The 24260-nt window shown below is 35.4% G+C and overlaps 1 long non-coding RNA gene across 1 annotated transcript; it reads left to right on the top strand.

The window, feature by feature from the left end:
• The first annotated feature begins 2027 nt into the window (after positions 1-2027).
• LOC136036162 (uncharacterized) lies at positions 2028-22824 on the top strand. Its single transcript, XR_010619650.1, has 2 exons — positions 2028-2172; positions 22351-22824. It is a non-coding gene; the product is annotated as an uncharacterized LOC136036162 (long non-coding RNA).
• The last annotated feature ends 1436 nt before the right edge of the window (positions 22825-24260 follow it).

Genomic DNA, 24260 nt, shown 5'->3' with positions numbered 1-24260 from the left:
GAAGAATGTTGTATATATTCGCAAGTTTTACTTAGTTAAAAACATATATATATATATATATGTACATATATATATATATATATATATATATATATATATATATATATATATATATATATATATATATATATATATATATATATATATATATATATATATATATATATATATATATATATATATATTCACAGGTGGGACACAGGGACACAACTACAATGGCGTGTAGCTAATATGGCGCGTAATGACATACGTGCGCGGGGGGGGGGGGGCGAAGTGCCCCCACAAACTAGGTGTAGGTATTGGCCCTTAAGGCTCGAGCCATTATGCTGACTTAACTTTTCTTAAAAGTCCTAGGGCGACTGGAAATTAGAAGCTGTGACGTGGATGATCCTGTGATTTGCACAATGCACATTTCTTAGGCCCTTGACTAGGAGATGTTTAGGAGCTTGAATGACCATGGTCATCGCAGACTGCGCAAATTGCTTTATTTTTGCAGCTGCTGGATATATGCCCATAAGCTTGAGGCCTGAAACATCTCACCGGGAGGTTGAGATGCTCAGCTACTTTGACCCTCTCATAGTCTATTAAGATTTCGTTAATATTGTCTTCGGCACTTTTTTTAATTGACACTCTATTGGTGTAGTGAGCGGCAGCACTAGACCTAAAGTGGTCTCACCTAAGAAGCATATCCCGAAAACTACCCTCTGGAGTTAGGCTGTTCAAAGAAACTATTTTGAATTGGAGAAGTGAAACTGTATCTAATCCTCTACTTTTACCAGACCCCCCTCTCCTTGGAGAATGGTTGTCCCTCAAGTCATTCTCGAGCTGATCCCTAATAGTAAAGATAACCTTCCACAACAGTTAATAAGTCAGCTTTTTTTATGGAGTAAACAAATGAATTCCTAGATTACCTTGGAGTATATACAGTTTGATCGCTAAGAAAAGGAAAGACAGTTGCAGGCGTATTCATATCAGATTTCAATTTGAGCTGCTCCTTGGACTTTCTGATGGCTCCTCAGTCCTATCAGCAGAACTGAAAGCCATTGAAACGGCTCTAAATACTCTCCTGCAGTCCCTCCCACCATAAAAAAGCAGTTATTTTTAGTGACTCAAAATATGCCCTTCAGCTGGTCTCAAAAATAAGATGGGAAGTTCCTGACTATGATTTATCAGCAAATTAGGAATTCCCTTCTACAACTTTCCAGACAAGGAATAGAAGTTAAGTTCAAGCACGTAACCAGCCACTGTGGAATAAAAGAAAACGAGGTAGCAGATGAGACTACACAGCAGGCAGCAGGTAGCAAATATTCGGATTCTAACCAAAAAACTATAAGGGATATAATGAGGAGCAGAATGAATCGTATTTGGACCAAATTATCTCCACAGCTCTATTCCCCATTTCAATCTAGATTGGCCAGTACCATATATTTTCGAATGCGAGTTAGGTCAGTTAACTTAATTGAAGAAAAATATAGAGCCAAGCAGTCGCTAAACCCATTGTGTAGGTTTATGTACCAGTGGGAGGAACCTCTCCTATATATTCTATTTGATTGTCAGGACCTTTTTCCAAAAAGAAGAAAGCTTTTAGCTAAGATAAGAGACCAAGGCTTGCAGCCTACTGTATCAGCACTACACTTAAAAATCTGTTATCAAAGAGTTCTACAACTTTGATGTTCTCGGAGATTTTGGACTTTCTTTAGGATATTAACCTTATCTTGTGATTCCATTATATTTTCACTTGAAAAAGACAATAGAAAATGAGCTGGCTTATTAATGTAGATCTACTGTGAAGAACAGAGCGAGAGTGAGTAGGAAGAGCTGTATTGGTACCAGCAGGCCTCTAGGCCTTAAACTGCTGCGGACAGGCAGCTTAAGTACTCGCACTTGAAACAAACCAAACATAAGGGAGGAGAAGATGACAAAGAAGGATATACCCTCATACAAATTCTGGAACCTCGTGATGAAAACAGTTTTGAAGGCCCGTTCGCCAACAGGAAGAAGAGGTCGTAACCGATACGTGATGTCCTTCGAGTACACGGAAAACAGAAGAAGAAGAAAAAGAGAAGTTATTTCTTCTTATTTTACCAGAAGTAGAAGTTTGTCAATAGGCTGCCCTTTTTTACATAATTTTGTTGATGTTGAGTCTTCATTACCCTTGTTAGTTAAATTTGGGTAAGGATTCCAATTTAGGGGCTTCTTGTTATCTTGGAAAGTGATTTAAGTGAATAAACTTTCTGGAATAACTAAGGGTGAGCAATAGGCTACTTGTGGAAGGTTTTGCCAAGATATTATGCGTACCTTTTTCTCATTCATAGGGCTTATAAGATTGGGTGTAGAGCTAGATTAGGGGCTACTCAGAAAGAAACATATTAAGAAAACGATTCTTATTTCATAGCCTAATATTCAAAGTAGGCCTAATTGTAGCCAACACATTTTGCATGTAGCCCTACTATGCTATGTCCCTTTGCCTAATGTGCAAATACATAGCCAAAATTAGATATTTCCCATGTGTTCTTTCAATGCATCTCTCTTGTTTTGACCCATCTTCCTGTAAATCAAATGGTTGGCTGTTCCATAAAGATGGGCAATTATTTTATTTAACCAATATGTTGACACTTTACTTTCAATAGCTTATATATTGAAATAAATATTTTGGATCAAGGCCCTGCTCAGATTAACTCTTTGTTTTGTCAGAATTCAAAAGCATTACTGTAATTATAAATTATTTTGCTCAATTATTTTTTGGTAAATTTTTCATTGTTCATATTATTGACTGACAATTAAAGTAAATATATGGCAAAAAGTTAGTTCAGTGACTTCTTGCTATCTTGGAAAGGGGTTAGGTTAGGAAAATGAAACTTTTGGGGATGGTTCTACAGGCTAAAGTATATCCTGGAAAGGTATTTTAAAGTACCCACCTCCACTCCTTCTCCCTCAAGAGGGCACTGAAATTCACCTACTTGACAAGGTCTATACCTATTGAAATTTTGAAAAAACAACAACATTTTACCTTAATTTTCAGTTATCAGATGCTTTTTCTCTGCGTTTAGTTCTTAAAATGCATTTCCTGTTATTTGAATAGAATTCTGAGCCATATTAATGGTTTTTTTTTCAAAATTTAGGAAATGTATTTGCATTTCTTTTAAACCTTATAGATTGGGATTAAGCAAAGTTTTGAAGCTGAAAAATTTTTTTTTTGTACTTCAATTAAGCAGAAGATCTATTTTGCAAGGTTTCACTTTTATAACATGCATATTTTTAAAGGTCCTCTAGAGGGAGAGGGAGTAGGGGTAGGTACTTCAAAATACCTTCCCAGGGCATACTTTAGCATATGGACCCTCCCCTGAAAGTTTCATTTTTCTAACCTAACCCCTTTCCAAAATAGCAAGGAGTCACTACACTAGAATTTTACCAAACATACTACTTGATGCCATTTTTTAAGCTGTTTATTAATATAGTAATTGTTTCTATTGCAAATTCAAATTAAAGCCCTTTTTGAGATACCCTAACCTTTGGATTGGAACCTTATGGGATGTTTACCTACATCATCTTCTGTTGGCTTTCATATTTTTGATATTTTATAAAAAAGACATTCTTTAATTGTACATTTGGTATCAAGGAAGGAGAAAGCAGCATAATATTGTAAAATTTATTTATCCAACTTAATCATGGAAAATCAGTGTGTGTATATTACATAATATCAAAAAATGGATTTATAATATAAATTACAAATCCAGCAATATGATGCTTACTAACAAAATGCAGAACAAAAAGTCAGCAATCTTAGGTGGTAATCTCAGTACCAACCAGCTCAGCACAAGAGGACACTCCAAGAAGCTAACAAAGTCAAGCTCCTGATCAAGAACTCACCAAACATTCTTCTCAAGAAGAGTTATAAACCATTAGAATAAACTGAAAGATTCAACTGTCAGTGCTCCCTCCATCCAGTCCTTCAAAAACCAACTTGACAAAGAGTAGGAGAAGAAGCTTGACTAAGGTTTGACTGGCAGTCATCAACTCAAAAGCACTACAGGTCTGGAAGACCTTAAATCTCTCAGATGGATTAAGGTAAGGTGATAATGAAACAGTAGGTTTGAAACCAACGTTTTAAGCCTTTTTTATACCCAAAAACTAGAAATATTTTGGTCATTTTCAAGAGATCAAAAAGTGCTTAAATTTGAATTTGTGATAGAAGTGATTATTATACTCATAAAGAGCTTAAAAAAACATCAAGTGGTATGTTCACTTTCTTTGGAAGTCAATAATATGAGCAACAACAAATTTACCATTTTTTCAAACTCTAAAAAATTAAAAAAGGAACTATTGGCCTAAATAAAAAAAAATCAAGGTAAAATTATACTTTTAGCAGTATTTGGCTCTCTTGAAAAGGGGCTAGGTTCAGAAAATTTTCAGGGAGGGTCTACAGGTTGAAGTATGTTTTAGGAAGATATTTCAAGTATCTACCTCTGCTCCTTCTCCCTCTAGAAGGTCCTGACCTTTGATGACCTTTAAAAATCTGTGTGTTATAAAAGTGATACCTTGCAAAGTAGATCTTCTGCTTAAGTAAAGTACAACAAACTTGTTTTCAGCTTCACAACTTTGTTCAGTTCCAATTTGTAAAGTTTAAAAAATATGAAAATATAGTTCCTAAAATTTGAAAAAAACAACAACATTGATATGGCTTAAATTCTATTCAGATAACAGGAATTGCATTTTCAGAACTAAAGCCAGAGAAAAAGAAACTGCTAACTGAAAATTAAATTAAAATGCTGTTTTTTCAAAATTTTCAATAGGTAGACTTGACATGTAGACCAATTTCAGGACCCTATAGAGAGAGAACTAGGAGATACTAGTTCTCCTAGGGAGAACTAGTATCAAATTGGGTCCTAGGGAGAACCCAATGGTTCTCCTAGGGAGAACCATTGGGAAGGTAAAAATACCTTCCCAAGACATACTTTAGGCTGTAGGCCCATCTCTGGAAGTTTCATTTTCCTAACCTAACCTCTTTTCAAGATAGCTAAAAGCAGCTGAAGTAGAATTTTGCCAAATTCAATCTCATAAATGATTATCAAATAAATTTAGATTGTAAGTTAGTTTGGCTCAGGACAAAGAAAAACAAATTACTGGCAATAAAAAAAAAAAACAATGTGTCAATGTTTTCCCTCTTGTTTTTTCAATGATTAACAGACTTAGCTTGAAAAACACCCAGAAGGCATACTATTGTTGAAATGGACATTAATTTCATGGTAACCTTGTATTGGTATTTCTGACATCCCATATTACAAGATGTGAGCAGTTAAGTTTCTCAAGGGACTATTGACTCTCTATTAAAAATCTGTAAAGCTATGATAGATTCAGCTGCTGGTGAAGCATGCTTTGCATTGGCTACTAAAACTTTGTCATGTAAACCCTACAAACTGGCTTGATTTTGTTGTGGCTGAATCACAGTGACTGTCAGAGCATTTGCATCTACTAATATAGATTGAGCAGCCAACAAATTTGATTCTCCACTTAGAGAAGATCATCACAGGAGATATGAACATGGTTCATATCTGAACCAAGGTCACATTTCTGAACCATGGTTCATATCTGACCTAGTCAAGACTTCTAAACCAAGAGCAAAATCTGTTCAGCAAAGCCTTTTGCTGTCCCTCAGCAGCATTTTAGAGTCCACCCTGATTGAATATAGTTATAGTTTGAGAGTGGGGCTTGTCAACTTATGTATATAGAAATACTTGTCGTGTCTCAGTAGGTATGACTTAATAGATTGAATAAATTGAATAATCTTGTATGCTACTACTACTACTAACAATTTACTGCAATGCCAAGCCACCTGAGGTCAACCTTCTATGCACACTTTTCCTTCATCCCAACATATTCAAAGCTTTCCACTTCATAACCTACCAAAAAGTTTTCAGGTTTTTCATAAAAAATTTTCCCCATGACATCCTCTATCTAATTCAGGGACAATCTAATGTTCAATTTTGAAACAAGGATAATAACAACATGGGCAGCTTTTCTTCTACAGGACAGGTCCTAGCTGTTAATACATGCTAAATCTCTACATACTGCTTTGTAACCAATATCTCAGGACTAGAAACAAGGTCAAGAAAGGATGGATTCTGATCACTACAAATTTTCGTAGGCTCACTTACAATTTGGTATAGATAATTGATTGATAGACAAGGTGCAGAGGGAGAACCTGTAGTTTGTGTTTTTGATGGCCCATATCCATCAATCCATAAAATTTCTGGCAGGTTGAAATCACAAACTATAATTGTCTCAAAACATTTGATTTTTAAGATATCAGATACCATTTCCAAAAGGGTTTTTTCGCTAATAATCTGGCTTTGGGAACTAGGGCTACAATATGCACATCCAAAGCATATTATATTATTGTCAATAGTTATGGTTAACCAGACTGTTTCAATCCAAGGTCTATAATTGTTTGTGGGAATAACAACACCCACCTGCAGCTCCTCCCTAACAATAATAGCCACTCCTCTCCTACAATCAGGGTCCAATAAATTTGAAAAATAGTTTATAACCATTGATGCTGAAGCAAGATTCTGTAAGTTTACAGAATTATTAATATAATAAAATACTAATAAATAAATACATCTGTAATAACTTCTCAGCTGTCACTAATTCAGAGACTTAGAATTAAGGCAAATGCTTCTTAAGAATTGAGGTAGGCACTTGGGTCACTGCCTACATGCAATGAAACAAAAAGATGCAATCGTTGCAAATCAAAATATTGAATTGTAAATAGGTCCCAGGATTTGAGAAACAAATCTTCATCATGATCATCAACTGATGATGGTTATTATATCATAAGTCTCCAGGAATTTTTTTTCCACTGAATTGTCTAGTTGAAATACATGCTGGCTGGGCAAAGTATTCCATTAAGATTTAGATACTTCATGACACAGTAACAATTAAAGTTATACTTATGGGATAGTAGTTTTTTGCTTTGGCTTTATTATTACATCATAAGTCTCCAGGAAACTTGTTTCCACTGAATTGCTTATTTGAAATACATGTTGGCTGGGCAAAAGTATTCCATTAAGTTTGAGATACTTCATGACACAGTAACAATTAAAGTTATACTTATGGGATAGTAGTTTTCTGCCTTGCCTTTATTTCCTTTTTTGGACAAAGGGATGATAAATGCTGTTTTCCAATCTATTGGCACCTTCTTGGTGCATCAGAAAACTTTGAATAATTGGGAGAGTGGCTTGGCAATGGTTTCAGCAACTTCTTTAAAAAGACGTGGATGTAACCTATCTGGCCCAACTGATTTGTCAACATCTAGCAATTTGAGGATGTTAAGACTATGAATCTCAATAGGCTCCATTGGATGGTGGATTTGTGTGGGTTCAATGGTGGGTAGGTCTCTACCCACCATTGATGTACTACTAAAAACAGGCAGAAATCAGTGGTTCAATTCATCTGCAATATCTTTGACATCCGTTGGTTCAGCTTCTGAAGCAGTAGTTAGCTTAGATATTGATTGCCAATCAGGACTTCTACTGGAAACATATTGTGAAAATTTCTTTGGGTTATGCTTGCTTTCTTTAGCTAGCATGACTTCATGGTTCTGGTAAAGTTTCTTGTCTAGATTTCTCACCTTATCTCTTGCTCTTTGAACTTCCTCTACTGGTCTCAATTCATGGTTGTTTTGTATTTTTTCCAAGATCTTTTTTTTTTTATTCAGCTGCTTCTTAATTTTCTTGGTCATGTACAGAAAAGTCTTTGGCTTTCTCCTGTAAGATAATGTAGCATTGCTGTCTTGGATTTTGAGTTAAGTTAACTTGAACTTTTGCCATTGCTCTTCTACTGATCCCTGTAAATTTCACTCTAGCTACTTAATTTCACTTTGCTTATGATTTCCCTTCTGATAGATTTGTAATCTGTGAAGACCTTCTTAACAAATTTATTTTAGTCACAGTCTTTACACAGAGCTGTATTTCAACAGCTATGTGGTCACTCTTGCCAATGAGAGGTAAGCAATCAGTGTTTTCCAAAAGGTCCTGACTGTTAAGGAGAAAAAAGTCTAGTAGGTTTGGGTTTTGGAAGATTCTATATCTAGTTGGTTTATCAACAACTTGATATAGGGATAGGTCATGTATGTAATCAAGGAATGGTTGTTGTCTTGCACTATCTTAATGGTAACCAAATTCTTCTCTCCTTGATATTAGCTGGAAATTAAAGTCCCTGGCTATGAGCAGTTTAGGTTTTCAACCTGTTCTTGCACCCTGAACTCTCAGAACATCCAGAACAGCATTACCTTAAATTTACCTTAAATCGCATTTGCCAGCAAGATAAGGTAGTAGATCCTCCTGTAGTTCTCGCTGGTGGTGAGGGATGTAATTATGTTGGCTTAGCTTCCCAGTCCAGCCTCCACTCAGCCCTCTCCCAGTCCCTGTCGACTCCAGCCTTGAAGGAGTGAGGAGTCTCAGCTTGGATGGTAGACTTGGATAGACTGTTCCAGAGGGGGACCACCCGAATGGAAAAGAAGCCATGATTGCATTCATTTTGCCAACAATTTTATGTGAAATGTTCAAATCATCAGCACAATTTAAGTACGTTAAGAGAGCTCTACTTCCCCAAGTGATTCCATGGTCTCCCATTGCCTTTGCTCTACTCCTTAGGACAAAGTCCAGCAAAATCATATATATATATATATATATATATATATATATATATATATATATATATATATATATATATATATATATATACACATATATATATATATATATATATATTTGTATATATATATATATATATATATATATATATATATATATATATATATATATATATACACATATATATATATATATATATATATATTTGTATATATATATATATATATATATATATATATATATATATATATATATATATATATATATATATATATATATATATATATGACAACTGTGTTTAAGTCCTGATTTAATTTGAAAAAAGATACTAACATAATTTCCTGCCATAACTATAGCAGTCTTTTTGTTATACATACCACTAATCACTTTCGTATACATAACTGGTACACTATAAAAGAAAAGGACCCTCACTTAAGCTTTTTCATCAGCTGAATTAAATGTTTGCCCATAATCTATAAAGCTGAGGACTAAGTCGGTTTAATGGACAGGTAACTTCTTACTTATGTTAATCTAAAAATAAACATTTTATTAGCACATCCTAAAACCACACTGTTCTTCTCTTAAAATTTTATCTACACCATTTCTGAGTTTAAAAAGGTATCATCATAGTAGGTATATTTCTTCACATAGAAACCAAGTTAATGCCTGTATAATTACCACACTCCCTCTTATCACCTTTCTTACTGAGGCGTTTAATTAAGGTTTATCTAAATTGATGACTCATTTGCCACGTTATCTGAACCTGGGGTTTTATTATATTTTAATCGTTTTAGTTGCCCATTGTCATTAATTCTTCCTCACAAAATTAAGCTTCCTTCACTTCCAAAGGGTCACAATTTTTTTTTTCTATTCTGTATCTTTTACTGTAACTTGGGCATGCTTTGGTACATTCTCAAAATGTTCTGCCCACCTCTCTTTAGCACTTTTCTATCCTAATTGTAGAATGTTCCTATCTTTAACTGGGACAAATCCAGATTTACTCTTTCTTCTCAATTTTCAACATGCTAGCGCAATATATTATTATTGTGCCATCTGATTGCATTTTCCAGATCCTCAGTAATTTTATTCAAGGCATCCATTTCAGATCTCCTTAATTCACATTTTAGTGCTTTCTCCACTCTCTTTATATTCATTTTATTTTTATTTAAATCTTCCCTTAAATAATTCTTGTGCAAATCCCTCCTCCTTTCTACTAAACATTAACCATTGTCGCTAATATTCCTAACCGTGTTTTTTAGCTTTTTTTTCTCTTAAGATACCATCAGCTACTTCACAAAATATTTTACTGAAATTATTCCGTCCAGGTTCAAACTACAGACTTCATTTTTGTATCAAATGGTTCCTGTAAAGTTTCTCTCAAATTTTATCTAGGAGTCTATAAATGTGATAGCTTTTTGGAAGGTAGTTACCCTTCCTAAATTTCAGCTTTGGCTTAACCCTAGACACTACTAGATGACACATGAAGATTTTTAATATGGCTAAAATCATATCTATATACCCAAGCATCTTGTATCAGTGCTCCCAGTCTTTAGTTTACTATAACACAATAAGGTTAGCAGTCTCACCATCATGTAAATAAATACCATTTTAACCTATGGGTCTTTTATGGCCCATACAATTTTGAATGATGGATCTTTTCTGCGTGATGTTCATGGACAGATTTTTAAAAATGCTGAAAATAGTCAGAAATTTCCAAATGTTGTTCTTTATGTCAATATTTACGTTCTGATGTCAATATTTGATTTGATATATTGATGTAGAATATTGCCAACCACTAGTATCTAATGGATGGCAGAATGCATTGGAAATATATCATTTATATTTGTTCATTATATTGGCTATATATTTGTACATTAGGGAGAGGGGTAATGTAGGTATAGCAGGGCTGTATGTAAAATGTGTTAGCTACAGTTACTCTGCATATTATCATGTAATAATTGTTTTCTTAATATTTTCCCTTTTCAATATCCCCTAATCTAGACCTATACCAAAGATATTCCATCAATTTGGCTTTAGGCCGAATCATAGCACTGCACATTGCTTAATTTATATACTTATCATTGTTTTCAAACATCGTTCCTATGTTGAGGCTGTCTTTGCTGATATTAGCAAAGCCTTTGACAACTTAGGTCATCTGACAGTTATTGATAATGCATGGGCTTTAGGTGCCAGAGATTTTGTTTTATGTATGGTAGCTAGTTCTTTGTCTGGTCATGAGCAATGTATAGTCCTCCCTAACGGAGATTTATTAGGTTCTACCTTGATTTCCTGTGAAGCACCTCAAGGGACTAAATTAGGTCCTTTAGCATTTTTAATTGTTTTTAACAATGTTTTATCAAGTTTTGACAACGCTTTCAAATTTGCAGATGATTTGACAATCTTTGTCAAACCTCTAATACTTTGGACGTTAAACTTGACTCGCTCATTAACAACTTAAACAATAATCTTGACAATGCTAAACTGAACCTAAGCATACCCAAAAGCAGTTTAATGCTATTCTCCTTTTAAAGAAATATACCCCCTATCAATAATTATCTTTGCATACCAAATTTAAATGTGGTTAAACTGCTTGGTGTGCAGTTGGACGACGAACTTAATGGAAGTCCCACACTTCTCACTTATTTAAATCTGGTAGTTTTCTCCTTAAATCTTTCTCCCTTCTCAAATGATTCTCCATATCAATCCAGATCCTTAAAATAATTTATTGTCCATATATAAGACCCTGTCTTGAATATGCTTGTCCTGTCTGGCACCCTGGGTTGACCAAAGATCAATGTTCTAAAATTGAAAGCATTCATAAAAGAACAATATAAACTAGACCTCCGTTGCCTGTGCAACGGGAAGTGTTGCAGCAACTGTGCCCTGTTCCTTAGGGCACAGTTGCGGAGCAACATTTGCAACTGTGCCCTACGGGACACAGTTGCGGAGCAACAGTCTCCATTATGTCCTTCAGAGGACATTTTTCTAATGCGGCTTCGATTGTTATCTTGAAGCATCTTTGATATGGTTTTATTTCGAGCTCCTACTAAACTGAGTTTGGTAAAATGTTTAGCTGGTCCAGAAATACACGAGAAACATCAATAAAAGTTCTATATGAGTTCATAATTATTTTATCTCTAAAACGTTTACTTCCGAAACTAGGGCCGTCTTAACTTGACGCCAATTCGAAGTATTATGTTTCGAGACGCACATTTCGGGAATTATTTCCGGGAAATCTGAAAGAGATACGGAAATAACGTCTTATAGTTTTCTGCTTAACTTTTGATGGTCTAAACTAGGAAAATATAAAACAAACCAAATTCACCAAAAAATTTAAATTGCCCCGAGGGCATGACAAAACTTCCAAATAGAAAAACCCACAGAAGGAATTTTATTTCGGAGAAACTATTGGAAGCTCCAGTTGTTAGGAGATCGAGACCTGTCGAACCGCGTTGGAAAAAAATTCTAGCTGGTCCAGAACAGAAGTTACCTCTAGAACGTCGAAACTTCGGAAATCATTTCTTAGAGAACGAAGCAACTTGGTATATAGAACACTTCACTTCTTCTTGCATACTTTTCATAGCACTACTCGATAAAAATATAAGAAACATCAAAATCGAAAATTTGAGAAAATTCCAAAAAAAATCGGAACGAGATGGACTTTTCCGGAATTATTTCCGGCAAATCTGTAAGAGCTACGGAATTTTGTGCTCCGGTTCTCGAAGAGACAGATGAAAGTTCTACATGAGTTCAGCATAACTGTATTTCTAACAAGTTTATTTCCGAAGCTAGGGTCGTCTTAACTTGACGCCAAACATCGAACGCAGAGTTTCTAAGAAAAAAACGGTTTTATTTTCTTATATGGAAAACTGTTAGAAATTTTAGGAACTTCCCTGGAACTTTTTTACTCTGTTTCACGTTTCCCTTCCCTCTGAAAAATCTCAAATTTTTAACTCTTACCACTTCGGAGCTACAGGTCGCTGATCACGGTGAAAAAAAAAAAAAAAAAAAAAAACTACGAAAGCAGTAGTGTTGTTCCGCAACACAATTATACTGGGGACGTCCTATACTACATACGATGAAGGTTTGGCTATACTTAAACTTACTACATTGGAATCATGATGTCACATCTTTACCATGAACTTTGATCACAAGTGCCTTAGTTCTGACTATCATTGACGTCTTCTTCCCACCTTCAAAGCAAATCCCCCAATCCTTCCTAATGCAAGACCTAATGCTTGTAGAGCTCTAAATACCCAACTTGACTTGTATTCCCAAATGTTGACCATGAGGTACAAAAACTCTTTTGTTCCCTATTTTGTTTTGCATTTTAACAATTGATTTAACTTTTAATTATGCTTATCCCTTAACATCTATTTTATCATTGTAACTGTTCTGACATGCTTATGCTAGCGTGTGTGCTATTTTAGCCAATAAATCATATCCTATTCATATTCTATTCTATTGGCATACATGACAGATCTTCCATGTCTGAATTCTGACAAAAAAGTTCTACCTTCATTTGCGTTTTTTAATCTCTTTTTTATTGGCTTTTGCTTTGAAAATGTAATTTCTGCTATTTCACCACAACTTTAAGGGTAAAATTCAGGTTTAGTGGCTCCTTGCTATCTTGAAAACTAGTTGAGTTTGGTGAATAAGAATTTCAGTTAGTAATGCAAAAATATTTCCTATTGTTCCCAGAGGTCAACTCAAGAATCAGAAGTAATTGACTGAAACTTGTTATATAGTCTACCCTAACCAGAGTCTGCACTCAAATATTTTCCTCAAGAGTCAGGGACATAGCTCTAGCATTTTGGTCTGCATCCAGAGAGTCAGGGGGCATGGGCTATATAATATTTTTTCTCCAAATTATTGGGGGGGGGGTGTTAAGTACCCCACTCCAAACATAACCACTGTCAAAAATTACCAACAGTTTCTATTGTTTCCAGAGGTCAATTCAAGAATCAGATGTCATTGACTGACACTTTTTAAGTAGTCTAGCCTAACCAGTGTCTGCACTCATTCTTTTCCTCAAGAATCAGGGGCAAAAAGCTACTGGTCCTGCAACTGCATTTGGTCACTACACGACTATGAAAACACCTTTAATCATCAACTCTTGAGCTTCACAAGGAAAATCCTTAGACTGCTCCAAGCTGCAATTTAAGATAATAGATCCAAGTCTAAAAATTTGTGCTGAGAAGGTATTGTCAAGCTACCATGTTTACTCTTTTCTGATTTCTAAGCCATAAGAGATTGCATAGATAACAGATTTTCACCTATCTGAATTCTGACAAAAATCATTTTACCTCAATTTTCTGTTTTTATCTCATTTTAATTGGTTTTTAGTTCTTGAAAATGTAATTCCTGTTATATCAGTAGAACTTTAAACCATATCAACGGTTTTTTCTTAAATTCAACGCATAAATTTACATATCTTTAGAACCTCATAAGTTGGGATTAAGCAAAGATATGTGGCTCTTGTGCTGCATTCGAACAGAACCTTCATTTTGCAGGGTTTCACTTTCAGAACACAATTATTTTTAAAGGTCAGTGTCCTCTATTGGAAAAGGAGATGAGGTAGGTATTTCCAAATGTCTTCCCAGGAGATTATTTAGGCTCTTAACATTCCTGAGAGGTTCATTCAACTAACTCACCTACTTTCCAGGGTAGCCAAAAAAACCTACACTTGGGTTTTACCATTTTAAACCCTGTCAAAGGTTGTTTTTTCTAAATTTGAGAAATGATTTACCTACTTTTTTCTTTTGTCTTAGTTGAGCAGAAGATTTGTTTGGGAAGGTTTTACTTCTGTAACACAAATTAGTAAAAGTCATCAAAGGTCAGTGCCTTCTAGACAGAGAAGAAGTGGAGATAAATGCTATAAAATATCTTCTCAGAAGATAACTAAGGCTCTGGATACACTCCTCAAAACCTCTAGTTTAGGAGCTTTTTGATATCTTGGAAACCTTAACTTAGACCTTAGTTCCTCCTGTGCCGCCAGGGGCATCCAGAAAGAGCCGCCAATCATCCCTCATATGTGCTGCTGCCCACACGTCTCCCCATTGGGGTTGGACTGTCGAATTGATAAACTTCAGGTCCTGCTGGTATGTACAACGAAGTGTATTTTTTGGCTTTCCTCTTCTTCAGGTTCCCCCTGGTTGCCACTCAAGTACCGTTCTGGAGAGTCTTTCTTCCGCCATGTGGATAACGTGTCCCAAGTAGCGCCATCTTCGTTGTCGTATGACGTAGGTTACCAGGGGCTGATGCATGATAGAGTGAACTGTCTGGTTAGTTATGTGGTCCCTCCAGTTAATATTCAGTATCCTGTGAAGTCAGTTGTTCTCAAAAGCGGCAATTCTCTTTTCTTGCTGTTGATTCGGTTTCCAGCATTCACAGCTAAAGAGGAGTGCAGAGAGGACGGTACTGTTGAACAGCCTCAATCTCAGTTTCAGGGAGTACTTTTTTGATCGCCAAACTTGTTTTAGTCGATTAAAAGCTCCATTGGCTTGTCCAATCCTAGAGTGTACCTCCTTTTCACTTGATACAGTTCGTTCGACTGTACTTCTGAGGCATCTGAATTCCACTGCCTGCTCTACTAAATTGTCCTGTACTTCATGCCAAGTGGTGAGTCGCTCGTTGCCGTGCCTTTTCGTCTTGTCTGAACTAATCTTCTGTCCCTAAAAACTTGCTTTCTCTCGTATGATATCGAGAAGCTCCTGGAGCCTTTCCTTTTTTACCTCAATCAGGGTGATGTCATCGCTGAAATCAAGATCTGCTAGTCGTTTATTATCGCATATTTGGATCCCAAACCTTGTGCAATCTTATTGCACATAATCGATAACAAGGACAAAAAGCAGGGGGGAGAGGACACATCCATGTTTGACCCCAGAAATGATACTAAAATACCTTGTATTGCCTTCATGAGTCCAAACGCAGCACTCTGTGTTTTCGTAAAGTGCAATGATCAGGGATACCAGTTTAATCTGGAATGCCGTAGTATTGGAGGATTTTCTACAGCGACTCTTGATGTATTGAGTCAAAGACTTTTTCGAAATTCACAAAGGCAAGGTACATCTTTTGCCTCCATTCGTTGTATTCTTCAATCAACATGCACAGGACATATATAAGGAACTGCTTGGAAAGCAGTTCAGTTGAAAAATGAAATATTCAGGAATGAATTCAAGGCTATAAATATGCCATGGGAAGGTATTATCAAGCTACTTTGTCTACCTTTTCCTTATTTCAAGAATTCCAAAGATTGCACATATGACAGGTCCAAACCCATCTGAATTCTGTCAAAAAATGTTTTACCTTAATTTTGAGTTTTGCAGTAGAATTTTAAGTCACAACAAGGGTATCTTCTAAATTTAGTAAATAGTTCATTTCAGTAGCATAAAAATTGTTAAGGGTCATCAAAGGCCAGTGCTCCCTGAAGGGGGAAGAAGTGGAGGTAGATGCTTCAAAATATCTTCCCTCCCCTAACTAGAACTTCACCGTTGTAGTTTCCATTTATTTTTCGGTTGTAAAGCTGTTATGTTGAGTAGACTTAAGATATCCATTTTTGTGCGAGTGATTGTGTTGAATGTTGAATAAAAATTATTTGAAATTAGTTTAAATGTGGATTATAGTGGAAGGAATCATGATAATCTGATTATTATAAAGTGTAAATTTCATTGTTTAGTGTTTTCTTTTATTTTAGTCTTTTATATATATCTTGAGACAACATTTGGAACAGCCAGGGGGTAGATTGTCACAAATTCAGCCTGAGCCAAAGAAAGAGCATAAAATCAGTAATCTAAAAATGCTCTCTTTTTGTTTTAGTATTTCTCCTTCTTGACAGCTGTTACTCTGCATGTTTACCACAATCCTTTCGAGAGATCAATTCAGGAAACTCAAGAAAAAAAGAAAAACATCTGATCCATTCTCCTAGATTCAAGAACCCTTTCATCACCTAACCACAGCACAGGTTTAAAATTTAAATATCAACTGAAACTCCTTTTGAAGTTAAAAATTGCTTTTATAGAAATATTAATTCTTAGAATGATAAAATCAGTTTTTCTCAAACAATATCAACCATGATGGCTCTTTGCTAATAGCCATCGATCTATAATTCAAAGATTGCAGACGAAATCGTAAATTTGAAAGAAGCCCCAAAAAATCTGTCTGTAGGTGAGACTCAGAGTCTCACCAAAGTCATATGTAACATCCCACTAAGAATCCTGAATCATAAGCTAAAGGAATGGCTGCCTGAAAAAAATGGAAAGCCAATCGCCTAGTTGTGAAGATCCTTTAATTGGGCAAACCAGAAATACTAATAATCAAAGGTGAAGCAAATCTTTTCAATTCACTCTTGCAGAAACTATAGATACCTCTGTGTATATATTTCTATTTGGTAAAATGAAGTTGCATAAATTGTGCAAACCTAAGCCTAACCAATGCCAAATATGTGAAAGACTTAACCGCCCATCCAACGCGATTCCACAAATTCCACCATAGTGCAGTAAATACAAGAACGCCCATCTTTATAATGCACTAAACTGTACCCAAGACCAGCTGATTTGCTAAAACTTACAAACGCCCACACACATTTAACAACAAAATATTATTCACAACATACAAAAGCAAGCCTTAGCTCTTCTAATCGCATCCAAAAAAGCTATGCCATACCAATTTGCTGTCCTGGAAGCAAAACCAGCACACACAATCCCAATCCAAAAAACAAACAGTTCCACACTAAGAACATTAAAGTCAGCCATTCCCCCAAAGCAGCCAGTCCCCCTTCCAAAACACTTCACTGGAGCCAACCCATCTCCCAGGAGAAAGTCACTAATGCAGGGTTAACAAACTTCCTCCTCTTGTCTAATGTCCAGAATTTTTGAGGGGTTGAATTTGATAAAATTACGTATAAAGACCATATCTCTATTTTTGTTGATGATTCAAAAATGAATGAAAACATGTCATGTGACTCGTATCCTCCCTCCCTTAATATTGCAATGGACAAGAAAGTGTTTGATAATTTATGTGTTATTTCTGCTTCAATAAATGATATAGATATGGCCCCAGAATTCATTGCAAATACTTTTACACCTAGCTCTAATAAAAAAAACAATAACAATATATTCAGATTAAATGCTAAGCCTCGATCCTCTAGATTTCGTTTCTTAGTATAAGTTGAACATAGTTACTTTCCACAGTCTAACTCTTACAAATACAGTTGCTTTTAAGGATGTAAAAGCATACCTCCTGTATATTCCTAGCCAATTAGGTTCATGGGTAATTTTTGTGTAAATGAAAAAAATCATATATAAACTAACCAACTAGGAGACCCATCCCCATAAAAGATATTTCTTGGTGGAGATTATCAGAGGTCCATCTGATAAGTAATAAACCAAATTATCTCCATTTGCCAAATTTATCTCCAAAATTTATTATAGAATCTGTAGAGGCTTAAATGGCCTTAACTCGTAGATTTTTTCCTTGTCACATCTCCAATGCTAATGGTCTAACACCCTCGTCCTCTTATTGCTGATGATGCAATATTAAAAATGAAACCATCAACCAGTGTTTATTTTAATGTAATGTGATAACACGTGCACAACATATGCTTCAAAATAAACTGTTAAAGTGATTTAAACACCACAAACTACTACAATCAGCAAAAAGCCCGACATGAGCTACCTTGCCTGAGGGATTTGCATTCTTTTATATGGATATCTTTACTATTTAAAGTTGTAGATGAGTTCCCCCCCCTCCTCCCAATAGAACTTCCCAAACGCATTTCAGGATTTAATGTGGAAAAATAAAGTTAACACATGGCTCAGGTTATGATTTGTAATCACTCAAAAGGTATGGTCATGCAGCCAAAATCTGCTGCAGCAAAAGAAGATATTCAAATTGTGTTAACAGCCACCACACATGAGTATGAACAGTAAATTTTGAAAATAAAGCTTTTTTCAAAAAAAGTTTCTATGTTGATGTATTTTGTCATAGGTCTATGGTAATTTTTCGCAACTTTAATAGCAAAAGTTGTAAAAACAGTGCATCATTTGTATGACCCTTGTAACTGGGTTAATGGTCGTTTTGACCGGCTGTACATCCCTTGCTAATTTTTTTTAACTTTTGGTAGGCTACATTGACACTTGAATTGGAGCATAAAAGGAGGATTTTTAGGCCTATTTTACTCGAATTCTCTCAGATATCCAGTCTGGTGAGAAGTTTATTTTGGTACATCATTTGATTTTAAAGTTATTGGAGGTTTTTTTTTTTTATTGTTTTCTTTATTGGCTGCTGAAATAATTGGTCATTGAAGCCTTTAAAACTGAAATTGTCTTGCAACCTCTTTGAAGCCTAAACTAATGATACTCCCTTAGTATAAGGAAAAATTTGGTTATTAAACCTGAGTAAAATCAAACAGTTCGTGGTAAAGAACTGTAGTAAGGAGCGACCCAGCTCAATAGTAACTAAAACTCTTAAAACATGGAATTTTGATAACGATATTTACATCAAAAGAACCGCATTTTAATGCTGATTTTAAATATATAAGTCTCATCAAGATTAGTATTACTCATCAAAAGTTACGAGCCTGAGAAAATTTGCCTCATTTTATGAAATAGGGGAAACACACCCTAAAGGTCATACAATCTTAACGAAAATCACACCATCAGATTCAGCGTATCAGAGAACCTTATTGTTGAAGTTTCAAGCTCCTATCTATAAAAATGTGGCATTTTGCATTTTTTGCCAGAAGACAGATCACGGATGCGTGTTTATTTATTTTTTTTCCAGGGGTGATTGTATCGACTCAGTGGTCCTAGAATGTCGTGAGAGGGCTCCTTCTAACAGAAATTAAAAGTTATATTGTCCTTTTTAAGCGACCAAAAAAATTGGAGGGCAGCTAGCCCCCCTCCCACGCTCATTTTTTCCCCAAAGTCACCGGATCAAAATTCTGAGACAGTCATTTTATTCACCATAGTCGAAAGACCTAATAACTATATCTTTGGGGACGACTTACTCCCCCGTAGTCCCCGTGGGAGGGGCTGCAAATTACAAACTTTGACCTGTGTTTACATATAGTAATGGTTACTGGGAAGTATACAGACGTTTTCAGGGGGATTTTTTTTGGTTTAGGGGGAGAGAGTTGAGGGGAGGGGGGTTACGTGGGAGGATATTTCCATGGAGGAACTTCTCATGGGGGAAAAGAATTTCAATGAAGGGGGCGCAGGATATTCTCGCATTATTTGAAAAACAATGAAAAAATAAATGGGAAAAGTTTTTTCTACTGAAAGTAAGGAGCAGCATTAAAACTTGAAACGAACAAAAATTATTACGCATATGAGGGGTTTACCTCCTCGTAATACCTCACTCTTTACGCTAATTTCAACTAACTCAGAAGTTCTAGTTACCTTTTTAAGTAATCGAAAATTTTGAGGGCAACCAGGCCTCCTCCCTCGCTCCTTTTTTCTCAAAATCTGCCGATTAAAACTATGAGAAAGCCATTTAGCCAAAAAAAAAAAAAAATATGCAAATTTGTTTTAATTATTTGTCTGCGGAGAGCCAAGATCAAAACATGCATTAATTCAAAACGTTCAGAAATTAAACAAAAAAACAAATTTTTTTAAATGAAAGTAAGGAGCTACGTTAAAATTTAAAACGAACAGAAATTAATCCGTATATGAAAGGTGTTTTTCCTCAACACCCCGCTCTTTACGTTAAGTTTTTTTACTGTTTAAAAAGTAGAGTTAAGAGAAAGAGTCAAACTTTAGCGTAAATAGTGAGGCATTGAGGAGGAAAAACCCCTTTCGTATACGGAGTAATTTTTGTTCGTTTTAAGTTTTAACTTTGCTCCTTACTTTCATTTAAAAAAAAACTTATTTTTTATTTAATTAAATAAAAAACAAGTTTTTTTAACTGAAAGTAAGGAGTGACATTAAAACTTAAAACGAACAGAAATTATTCCGTATAGTAAAGGGGTTGTCCCCTCCTCAAGACCTGACTCTGTACGCTAAAGTTTGACTCTTTGTCACAACTCTACCTTTTTAAAACCCCCCCAAAAAAACTTTAGCGTAAAGAACGAGATGTTGAGGAGGGGACAACCCCTTTACTATACGAAATAATTTCTGTTCGTTTTAAGTTTTAATGTCGCTCCTTACTTTCAGTTAAAGAAACTCGTTTTTTTTATTTAATTTCTGAACGTTTTTGAATTAATGCATGTTTTTGATTTTGACTCTCCGCACATAAATAATTAAAACTAAATTTGCATATTATTTTATTTTGGCTAAATGGCTTTCTCATAGTTTTAATCGGAAGATTTTGAGAAAAGAGTAGCGGGGGAGGAGGCCTAGTTGCCCTCCAATTTTTTGATTACTTTAAAAGGCAACTAGAACTTTTAATTTTTTATGAACGTTTTCATTAGTAAAAAATATACGTAACTTACGAAGTGACTTACGTAGCGAACTTCTATATTCGTATGTTTTTATTACGTATATGAGGGGGTCCACCCTTTCGTTAATACCTCGCTCTTTACACTAAAGCTTAAATTTTGTCCCGATTCCTTAAGAATGACTCCTGAATCACAAAGGCCGTATAATAAATAGTTTAAATTACTAAAAATACTTTAGCGTAAAGAGCGAGGTATTACGAAGAGGTGAACCCCTCATATGCGCAATAATTTCTGTTCGTTTTAAGTTTCAATGCTCCTCCTTACTTTCAGTTGAAACTCTTTTCATATTTATTTTTCATATTTTGTTTTAATAATGCTAGAAAATCCTGCGCCCCTTTCATAGAAATTCTCTTCCCCCATGCCGAATTCCTCAATGGAAAGATCCTTTCACCTAACCCCCCTTCAACTTCTCCCCCCCCCCCAAAAAAAAAACAAAAAAAATCACTGTGAAAGCGTCGGTACACTTCCCAATATCCATTACTATATGTAAACACTAGTCAAAGTTTGTAACTTGCAACCCCTCCCACGGGGACTGTGGGGGAGTAAGTCGGCCCCAAAGACATATTTATTAGGTTTTTTGACTATGGTGAATAAAATGGCTATCTCAGAATTTTGATCCGGTGACTTCGGGGAGAAAATGAACGTGGGAGGGGGCCTAGGTGCCCTCCAATTTTTTGGGTCACTTAAAGGACACTAGAACTTTTAATTTTTCGCTAGAATTAGCCCTCATGCGATATTCTTGGACCACTGAGTCGATACGATCACCCCTGGAAAAAAACAAATAAACACGCATCGGTGATCTGTCTTTTGGCAAACAATGCAAAATTCCACATTTTTATAGATAGGAGCTTGAAACTTCTACAATAAGGTTTTCTGATACGCTGAATCTGATGGTGTGATTGTCGTTAAGATTGTATGACTTTTAGGGAGGTTTCCCCCCATTTTCTAAAATAAGGCAAATTTTCTTAGGCTCCTAACTTTTGACGGATAAGACTAAACTTGATGAAACTTATATATTTAAAATCAGCATTAAAATGCGATTCTTTTGATGTTACTACTGGTATCAAAATTCCATTGTTTAGAGTTTCAGTTACTATTGAGCCGGGTCGCTCCTTACTACAGTTCGTTACCACGAACTGTTTGATAAAATTGTATTAATTTTCAGTAATCGTGTCCTGTTAAATTTCAATCATTCAACTTAATCCCTTTTGATTTAACCCTGTTTAATTTTCGTTTGTAATTCATAGGATTTATTTTTAGTATAATTATGGCACTGCCATCAGAAATTGCAGCTAAGATGTCGAAATTCTCAGAAGTACTGAAAAATGTGGAGCAAAGTATAGCCAAGCTAACGGAATTAAATGATGAAAGCTACTCATCTTTATCTCCATTAGATAAAGCAGATCATGATCTTACCAGTGTCTATACTTTACTTTCTCTGTATTGGGGATTGTTGCGAGTACAGGGTGTAGATCCCAAGACTTATGAAGTAAAAAAAGATTTTGACAGAGTACAGGAAAGCTTTAAGAGAGTGAAGGAACTTCGAGATAAACCAAAAGCTCCCCATTTGGATAAAGGGGCAGCAAAACGTTTTGTAAGCAATGCTCTTTGGGAACCTAAAGGCTCAGAAGGTTCACCTTTGCTAAAGAAAATTAAAGAAGAGTCTAAATAGTACATGATTGTGATATTTTATTACTGTATTGTAATATTGTTTAAATATACAGTTTCTTTGTACTAAGTTAATTTTTGTCAGATCAGGTTCAGATTCATCTATGTGGTTCCTAGATCAGAAATTGTTGGTTGGCCCTCTTAATGTCTTGGAATGGTCAATATTGGGATTAGGTACAAGCAGGTCTAGCCCTTTTGACGGTGGTGGTGGTCAGAGGGCTTTTCTATGGAAAGCCACTGAAAATATGAAGCAAGTAGAGTTTTTGGCCTTGATTTTTCCATTAGAATGAGAAGGCCATCTAAAGGATCTTGGTAGGAAACCACATTAACCATGCATATGAACGAGGTTGCTAGGCGTCCCTTCCCCCTCCCGAAAATTCCCCTACATGCAAAATTGAGTTGCCATAGAGAAAGTACAAAATGAATACCTCGAAATGTTGAACAGATGTCTTAAGGGGTATCAGACAGACCAGATATCTGATTATTTAATGAAATCTTAACAAGTCTTAAAAATTGAATCAAACAGTTAATCACATTTTCTGAGCAAAAACGCGAAAATGGCTAGAACTCCTTATTGCAAATAAGCAAGCAATAGATTAAGTATACAAAGAAAAGAAAATTGAAATTAGGGTCTTTTTAAGGCCAGTGAAAATACTAGAAAAAACAAGACGAATTTTTCATGAGGTCAACCGCTTCCCTTCTTTAGTGCTATAGGGAAAAGTCTCAAGAAAATATGTTCAGATTTTCCGAAGGAAAATGTGAAAATAGACAGAATTCCTTATTCCAAATAAGAAAGCAATAGTTTAAGGAAACAGGCTGAAAAGAAAAATATAAATAAAAGAAATTTGAAATTGGGGTTTCTATAAGGCTGACAAAAATACCAGAAGAAACAACACGAATATTTCGTGAGGAGACCCGCTTCCCTACTTCAGCACTATAGGATAATTGACATTAACTTTAGTTGAACAGAAATTATTTTGTATATTAGGGGGCTTCCCCCTTCTCAACCACTTGCTCTTTAGACTAAATTTTGGGTTTATTCTCAATTTTTTAAGAGAGGCCTCTTGAACATTAGGGCCCTTTATTTTAAAAAAAAAAATTTTTTAAAGGTGAAGCCTGGGGTGACGACATCAAAGGTAAAAATAGTTCTGAACTTACCTGGCTGCCTAACGATGCTTTTTTAGAGTATCCCATAATAGCTTAAAATAAAGGTTACGTTTTAGGTTATTATGTTAGATTATCTAATTGAAGTTTCAACAAGATGGGGATGCAAGAAAAAAAACTGAAATTTTGTTTTGAGTGTTGAAATTTGCATGTTGATTTAAGTTTTGTGGACCCTTCTTATATCTTGGAATGTTCAATATTCAGAGTAGGTACAAGCAAGTCCAACCCTTTGTTGGTGGCGGAGGTCAGGGGTCTTTTCTATGAGAAGCCGCTAAAAATATAAACAAGTACTATTTTGGGCTTTGATTCTTCCATTAGAGAGAGAAATCCTTCTGAAG

Source organism: Artemia franciscana, chromosome 15 (assembly GCF_032884065.1).
Source record: "Artemia franciscana chromosome 15, ASM3288406v1, whole genome shotgun sequence".
Lineage (NCBI taxonomy): Eukaryota > Metazoa > Arthropoda > Branchiopoda > Anostraca > Artemiidae > Artemia > Artemia franciscana.
This window is presented reverse-complemented; position numbering and strand designations above follow the sequence as displayed.